The sequence below is a fragment of the Crocuta crocuta genome, unplaced genomic scaffold (assembly GCF_008692635.1).
Source record: "Crocuta crocuta isolate KB4526 unplaced genomic scaffold, BGI_CrCroc_1.0 scaffold32, whole genome shotgun sequence".
Taxonomy (NCBI): Eukaryota; Metazoa; Chordata; class Mammalia; order Carnivora; family Hyaenidae; genus Crocuta; species Crocuta crocuta.
The window spans coordinates 14016608-14025937 of record NW_027529424.1 but is presented as its reverse complement, the minus strand read 5'-3'; positions in this window follow the sequence as shown (position 1 = coordinate 14025937).

Sequence of the window (9330 nt, the reverse complement as noted above, 5' to 3'; positions counted from 1 at the left end):
TCTTTGACTGAGAAAAATGACTTCCATATTACTATGAACAGTAGAGTTGTCCCTATTTGACAGAATAAATGGATTCATAGAAACTTTAATTTGAAAGAAATGTCCTGTTAGCTGCACCGTAGGCTGCTTTTGAGGGTAGAGTCTCGTTACTGTTAAATATCATTTACAGTAATACAGCATATCTTCTAACATCAAATATTTTATTTACAGGACAACTTTTTTTTAATTGAGTACAGGATCAAGTTAAAATATGAAAAAGGAAAAGTAAATCACATATAATTTTATTTTTCAGGAATTAACATATTTAGTAATTAATCTGGTCTTTTTTATTAGTATGTATATTTATTTTATTTTATTTTTTTCTTTTAATTTTTTTAATGTTTTATTTATTTCTAAGAGAGAGAGAGAGAGACAGCGTGAGCAGGGGAGGGTCAGAGAGAGAGGGAGTCACAGACTCTGAAACAGGCTCCAGGCTCTGAGCTGGCAGTCAGCACAGAGCCCGACGCGGGGCTCGAACCCACGAACCGCGAGATCATGACCTAAGCGAAAGTCGGACGCTTAACCGACTAAGCCACCCAGGCGCCCCTGTATATTTATTTTTATATATGTGATCATTTTCCCTAATGTATACCTACTTTTTCACTTAACATAAGAAGCCTTCAGCAACAGTTTCTTCAATTGTTACATAAATTGTATCTGGAATAAATCACGATGTATTAAGCTATGTTGTTACTGTGCTTGTATGCATGCATCTGCGTGTGTGTGTGTGCGCGCGCGCGCATCTTGCTGATTTAATAAGCTGTGGACACAAAAGATTCCAAAATATGTCTAACACGTCACAACTAAGCACTTGTAATAAAAACTCTTGGTTAAATATTAAATAGTAATAAATACAGATGCATTTAAAACAAACAGCAAGCATTGATTTCAGTTATAGACTTACCTAGAATGGAGGTACATACTGAAACAGTTTTATAATTAGTATTCAGTACATTGGTGAATATATAAGAAATTCTATAATTATCCCCAAATCTCACTGCAATCTATAGATTCAATTACTTTCTCTTTTAGCAACTGTCCTTTAAAAAAAAAAGTTGCTAAAAAGAACCCCCAGAGTGTGCTGAGTTTATTTATTTCATTTGTCTTCTCCGCCTGTATTCTGGAGGTGTTTTTGAAATAGGGAGAAGAAAAGAGAATGGAGTACAAACACACAAAGACAACCTGGCCCGCGTGGCTGTGTGTGAGGGTCTGTGGTGGCCCTGGAGAGCAGCAGAGCCCAAGAGAAGGTACTGGAGGACGGACTCAGGCAGAAACAGGAAGAAACGCATGGCTTCTCACATGCGGCTGTCGAGGGAGCAGAACTTCCTGTGTTTGAAATTCTTCAAGCAGTAAAATAAAAATTCAAAAAAAAAAAAAAGGAAATCGTGGTCCGTGCAGATTTGCTCTGGCTCAATCTACATACTGCACATGAACAGAAGTGACCATCAAACTGTAGGTGCACAGACAGTGACCAAGTTATTCAGGAAATACTTTTGCTCTGTAGTAATTTTTAAAAAAGTAATTTACCACTACAGTTCTTTTTCATTTCCCCTAGGTTTTTACTTACTACACATATCCCTGTGAGACCTAAAACGTTTTATACATTTTCTTCTGCTCTGTAAGGGATTTCTCACCGGGCAACTCAGTAAGACACAGTTTCCTTCCCATACTAGAGGGAAGATAAGAACACAGGACATTTTACATTTCATTACTTCTAGAAGACAATTTTCTCATGAGCTATTTATTTAGAATTATTACCTCTAATGCTCCTGTCCCCTGAGGGTTTTAAAAATTCCTCTCAAGTCTTCTGATATTACAAAACCGAAACATGCGTCAAGGTAACACCACTTTTGATTTTATGTCAATCATCCAAATATTCTTCCTAAAATGGAGGATCCTTCGGAATGAGGTATAATTCCAAAGTAACTGACAGGAACTACTCTGATGTTTTCTTAAAGATGAATTTGTGTGGGAAGGAGCAACACTACCAAACCCCAGCCGTCACGAAGCTGAAGGAAGAAAGTGGAGAGAAAATCGTAAGGACTGTATATCACAGCCCTGGGCTGTCAGGAAGTGGAGAGCATTTCCCACAGGTTCTCATTTGTCACCGCAAATGGTGGTAATGACAGAAAATAGTTTCTGTAGAATGAAGCACCGAGAAAGACCTGTTCACAGTCCCATGTGATTAGCTGGGCTCCCCCACCATCGCCAAGAGCGTACACCTTAGTGATGCTGGGGAAGTGCAGGTGTTTCCTATTTTAATGTAAATCCACTATGTGAAATCCTTCATAAGATGACCGTGTAGGATGTGACTAACTTTTGTCCTCCCTAAAAAGTGACAAGATCTTGAAAAGCTATCCCTGAGGAGACGCTGGGGGGTGTATACAGACATGTAAATGTACATTTCCTGGTGTTTTAAACGTTTAACGAAGAAGAGCGAGAAAGGCCTGCACCTGGAGCCGACAGGGCCGCTGGTGCCTGTCAGCGGCCAGGAAGGCTTTAAACCCGAACAAGCCAACCTCCAGAAGTGGGGGGAAGGAAGAAGATAAAACGGGGGTAGAGACAGGGGCGCATGAGGCAGAAGGAACACCTGATAAAAAGGCGCTCATGCAATACCTTCGCACAGGTGAGTCGGGGGCGGGCGGCCGCCCCAGGCTGTGCCTGAGCAGGGGTGGGGGGCCCCGGGCCTGCTCGCTGGGCTTAGCCCTTGCGGGAAGCCTCAGGCAGGCTGGTAAACCTCCTTCATCTGCGGAGAGCAACTGCTCCTTGCCGAAAGTGACAGAACCAGTGAGAGACAAAGTTTGGGAAAGCGGCTGCTGGGCTCAATAAAGGCTGAAATGTAAAATTCTTCTGTTCCAGGCTGTGGCAGCTAGGACCTCGGAAGGCGCGGTGACCCCCGGGAGCGGCCGAGGGCCTGGCTGGAGGGCTCAGTGCGGGGTGGGGAGCTGCAGCCGTGCGCACCCTTGTCCTCAGGTCTCCGGCTTCTGTTCTCCTGGGTGCCCTGCGCCATGGTGATAGGGGAGCACGTTTTACAATCTTTAGCTCACTTAATGTCTGAGTTTACCTTGTAAATTGAATATTACTGCCCCCATTCTATGGGTGACTACCGACAGTAGCTGTTAGTTGTCAAGCAGCTCCTCTGGTTAGGCATTTGCGTTCTCGTGGATCCTCAGAATGATGCAATGAAAGAGGATAGTGATATCATTCTATTTCACAGACGGCAAAAATGAGAATTGTTCAAGATCAACAGCTACAGAATGATGGAGTTAGGGTTCCAATCCAAGCAACCTGATGTCAAAAATCCATGCTCCTGACAGGTAGCGGCACTGAGGCCCTTCCTCAAAAGTTCTCACGGTTAGTTGGAATTTGAATCAGGTGTTCCAATGCCAAAGCCCAGGCACTTTTGCCATGTCATGCTAGAGAAGAGAGACGGGAAAAAGGCTAGGAGGGAATTTGGAGGGAAAAGACACATGCATCCACAAACAGCCTTTCTATCTTGTATGACGACCTTCTAGTGAAAGGACCCGGGTCCTGCTTTCCTGTAAATGCCCTGAGGCAAATCAACCAGGGTGTGGGAGGACCTACTTCTTCTTCTTCTTCTTCTTCTTTTTTTTTACGTTTTATTTATTTCTAGGAGAGAGAGAGAGACAGCGTGAGCAGGGGAGGGTCAGAGAGAGAGGGAGTCACAGACCGAAACAGGCTCCAGGCTCTGAGCTGGCAGTCAGCACAGAGCCCGACGCGGGGCTCGAACCCACGAACCGCGAAATCATGACCTAAGCGAAAGTCGGACGCTTAACCGACTATGCCACCCAGGCGCCCCTACTGGAATGTTTTTAAAATTAAAATATGCGCAATGCCACTTCAGTCTGAATCACAAAAGATGACAACTTCAATGAAAAATAATTGCCATTACAAGGTTTGGTCTGCAGCTTTTGACTTTAGAAAACATCATTTTTAATCATCCACAGACCACTAGGCACTGGGAAACTAACACTAACTAAACCCGTTATATAGTAATTTAATATCAGAATGCTGATTTACTTTTAGCGAAGATAGGGAGAAACTGTATTTCTATCTAACACATCATATAAAAGACAATAGCAGGGGCGCCTGGGAGACTCAGTTGGTTAAGTGTCCGACTTCCGCTCAGGTCATGATCTTGCGGTTTGAGGGTTCGAGCCCCGCGTCGGGCTCTGTGCTGACAGCTCAGAGCCTGGAGCCTGTTTCAGAGTCTGTGTCTCCCTCTCTTGCTGACCCTCCCCTGCTCATGCTGTCTCTCTGTCAGAAATAAATAAAACGTTAAAAAAAAAAAAAGACAATGGCAAAATCCAATCAGAAGCCAGAAAGGTGCAGAATAAACTCAAACCAAGTTTGGAAAATCAAGGTACAGTCTTAGAAAACATTTTATTGGCCCCGAGGGACGTTATCGCTCTGCCCTCTATAGTGGCCAACACATTGACACTCACTTTAGTATCTCCCCTTTATTAAAAAATGGTTCTTATCGTCTTGGGGGTGGGGAGCTATAGAACACTTAAGAGATGCCGTTCACCTGGGCCACACTTTCCCATGGATGTGAGTTTTAATTTCATCCCCTTCTCTCCCACATCAGGAAGTGTCTCTAAAGATGAATGAGTAAAAATGGATGTCACTACAGGGATAACTTTCAATTTCACTCATATGCCACATTTTATTATCAGTAACGAACTGCCACGCTAATTTCTTCCATTGCAAACATATATGTTTGGTGGTAGTGAACACACACAAATCTTTACTTCTTGATTCTTTCTGGATTGTTGAATTTTGAAATGGTTTTCTCAGAGATACCACAGGTACTGTCTCTGTCTGCAAGATGTTCCTCCTCTGCTCTTGATCTGTTTTCTACAAAGAATACCTGGGTAAGATTTCATTGCCTGGCTATAGTGACGATGTAATGAGTAAAGCAGTAATTACTTAAACTCACTTTGGAGGAGTTAGTAATTGGTAAGTAGCACATTTGTAAGCCTTTTCTCCTGATGACCTTCTCCTGTGACAACCACCTCATCTATTTGATACTCAGTTTCATTAGCTTCAGTTGCCTAATAGTTTTATTTTTTGGCTTTTCATGTAAATTTTGGGATGTGAGTTATGTATAAATTGCAGCCACAAATCTCTCTATACATTAAAGAATCAGTGGAAAATAAGAGTGTATACAACTTAATTTTGTAGTTAGTTTTCTGAAAAGTAGATATTCCTTTTTTAAAAAAATTTAATGTTTATTTTTGAGAGAGGGAGAGAGAGAGAGAGAGAGAGAGACAGAGTATGAGCGGGGGAGGGGCAGGCAGCGAGGGAGACACAGAATCCTAAGTAAGCTCCAAGGTCTGAGCTGTCAGCACAGAGCCAGATGCAGGGCTCGAACTCACAAACCTCAAGATCATGACTTGAGGCGAAGTTGGTTGCTTAACCGACTGAGCCACCTAGGCACCCCAGAAAAGTAGACATTCTTTTAAATGAGGGATATCTACACATTCCATAAAGGGGAACAACCAGTCTCTCAGGCTAGTAGTATTACAATTTTTTTCCTGATTATAAGCAAAGATATTTAAAAAATAAGATACTTGTGACCCAAAGCATTTTGCATTAATATTTTATTCCATTGTATTTCCTTCTAATATTTAACAAAATGGAAATCATATGTATACATTTTTTTTTTTAAATTAGGCTCCATGCCCAGCACAGAGCCCAACTCGGGGCTTGAACTCATGACCCTGAGATTAAGACCTGCATTGAGAACAAGAGTCAGACTGAGCCACCCCGACGCCCCTGTTTTAGTGGCTTTATGTATTTTTTCAATTAAGTTTATTTTTATTTTTTTAATGTTTATTTATTTTTGAGAGAGAGAGAGACAGAGACGACAGAGAACAAGCAGGCTCCAGGCTCCAAGCTGTCAGCACACGGCCTGATGTGGGGCTCGAACTCACAAACTGTGAGATCATGACCTGAGCCGAAGTCGGACACTCGACCAACTGAGTCACCCAGGTGGCCCTTCAATTAACAGTTTCTAATGCTAGGTTTTTAAAATCCTTCCATTTGACTTTACTGATACTACAAAAAACACTGTGATGAACCTCATTTATTAATCATTAAATATTTCTGAGTTCCAAATATTTGGAAGAAGTGCCTCACCCCAGGTCATTGCATACCCCACCACTAGCCTCCTGCCTCCTCTCTCCCTTGGTTTCTCTTCCAGTCCGAATGCTAGGTGGTGAGATTCAGTGGTCTGCTATGCCAGACCTGTTCTTTTTTTTTTATTTTTAAAAAATGTTTATTTATTTTTGAAGGAGAGAGAGGCAAGAGTGTGAGTGGGGGAGGGTCAGACACCCACAGAATCCAAAGCAGGCTCCAGGCTCTGAGCTGTCAGCACAGAATCCTATGCGGGGCTCGAACTCACAAACAGGAAGTCATGCCCTGAGCCGGTCTGACGCTTAACCAACTGAACCACTCATGTGCCCCCAGACCTGTTCTTAAATATGTTAAAAGTGAGAAAAAAATAACACGCAGAATCGTGTTCTCTCTGAATAAAGCCATGCTTGCAGCCCTATTGTCTTGCAGCAGATTAAAATCTCCTATTTGGGGTAATCCGCAGCTTAGTGTTAACTTTTCTTCTATGTACATTCTCGCTGTGGCAATCCTAACGGCCTCCAAGGTACACAGGTGCTGTGGGCTAATGAGGAACTTTGTGTGTGGAAATGCAAAGGTGAAAACATATGAATGTGCTTCAAGAATATCAGCCCAGGTATACATACTTGTTCTGTTATATACACATGAACACACGCGCATCCACAGACAGAGAGAACATTACACAGGCCTCTCAGAGTTTGGGAGACCTGCGTTTACAAGATTCTTTGCTTCACAGCCCTTGAGCAACCTAAGTACACCATGATCTGATTAACATGTAGTTTTATAGGGTGCTGGGGTATTCTATAGAGAACAAACCTTTCATCAGTCTGGAAACACTAAATCTAGTAACACTATATTTACACTGAGGTAAATACATCATTAAGATAGAAAATTGACCAATTTAGATTGGGGGCTCAGGAAGGTCCTTTTGGAAAAAGTGACAGTCTAGCAGATAGATACCTGATGAGTAGGATTACCCCCAGGAAGATGGGAGAAGGATGTTCCAGAAGGAGGGGACAAACTCTGTACCATTCTGAGATAGGACAAAGGTCAGTGAGACAGGAATGAAACACATAATGAATTTAAATTTAGGAGCTAAGTAGGTGCCAGAAAATGCTGGGCCTTGCAATCCCAAGAACAGGATTTGATTTTCTTCAAAATGCAGCAGAAAATCATTGGTTTTAAGTAGGGATAGACATGAACAATGTGTTCATACATTTTTGCCTGTCTCTCAAATAGAATCTTTATGATAGGTTTCTAAGTGTGGACATCTGGGGTCAAAGACAGGGATATTTTTCAGGCTCTTGCGATCTCAAGAGAGTTCATAACAAGTGAGTTCAGTGATGAATGAGTCTCTACTTCTCTCACCCTCAATAATATGATCACTGAGGAATTCTGCCATTTGAAGAAAAGCAGTGTTGTGTTGTTTCGTCATTTTATTGTTAACTTGAATATTGGTCAATATTTGCTAATAGTTTATATATCTTCTTTTATAAATTACCAATGGCTTTTTCCCTTTTATGAGGAGGATAATGTTGGTGTGTTATATATACATATACATACATAATTTTTTAAATGCTTATTTATTTTTGAGGGAAAGAGAGATAGAGCAGGAGTAGGGGAGGGGCAGAGTGAGGGAGACGCAGAATCTGAAACAGGCTCCAGGCTCTGAGCTGTCAACACAGAGCCTGACGTGGGGCTCCAGAACCTGCAAATCGTGAGATCACGATCTGAGCTGAAGTCTGACGCTCAACCAACTGAGCCACCCAGGCGCCTCAATGTTGGTGTATATCTTAGCGATGTGAAGTAGCTTTTTATGTCTAAGGACTATTACCCTAGTTCTCATTTCTTGCATATATATATATATATATATATTCCAGTTTTCTTGCTTTTCAATTTTACTTGTATAGTCTTTACACTTACATGGGTCATCAGTTATTGAAAAAAACATTCCTGTAAGTTGAAAATGCAGTTACTATTACTTTAAATCAAAAGATATGCTAACCCCATTCATATGAGTCCCCATTCATGAAACACACCAAGTCTCAGACCTGTTTATTTCACTTGTTTACATTACTTAAGGTAACACAATGTAATATGTTCTACTTACCAGTTTCTCTATTTTGTGCTGTGCATTTGCATTCCTGGAAGCTTTTTCATGTAGTTATTCTTCATTATACACTTAAGACTATGTTCTGAACGCATATGTACCGTACTCAATATTTATGTAAGTCAATCTTTAATATAAAACTATTATATTGAAAAAGGCAAAATAAATAAAAGCAATGCATTTCAGTAGCACCTCCCTGGACTCCTTATTGCTACATCCTAGCAAACCAGGAACACTCTGAGGCAAGAACTCAGCAGTCAACAAGAGACCAGAACTATCCCTTTCTACCAGTCCCAAGAAATTGGAATTGGTCCTCAAAGGTGAACAAAGCCAGAAGGAGGATATGAGAAGAAACTCTTTAAAAGTGTAAAAGTTGTAACTCCAATGGGCATATTAAGTAGGTCTGTATTTGGTTGGACCCACAGGGTTCATAAATTTTTATACAGTCAAATTTACCACTCATCTTTTGTGATAAAAATCATTGCTTTAGGGCTCAGGTATTCTTCTCCACCTTCAATATTACAAATATCCACCTATATTTTCTTCTACCTGTTGAAAAATGATTTTTAGCTTTTACAATGACAAGTTATTTGGGTTATTTTTAGTGCAAGGTAAGGATATATTTTGATTTATTTTTTAAAGAGACAAAATTTCCACATCAAGTTGTTGGCTAACCCCATGCCTTTTCTATTCAAATAATACTTCTTAAATCAGAAGATGGACAAAGTAATACGCTGATCAGGTCAAGTATTCATTAAGGGTAGAAAATGCTGGTGGGATTTGGGAAGGATTAGGCCTGCTGTGGGTCCTTCCTTGGGTGGTGCTAAGTCTCTGACACATGTCCTCGTTGATGCAAACCACGCCTCATGGCTGGCTGCTCTTCCTCTCCCCCTTTTCTCTGACACCCTTGCCCTGTCTTTGCAGTCGGATGGTAAACTCATGGTATAAAATGAGTTGTATGGAAATCACTGGTTTGGTGTTCTGGGCCTTCCCTGACTTCCCCCCCCTCCTGCCTCCACCCCCCC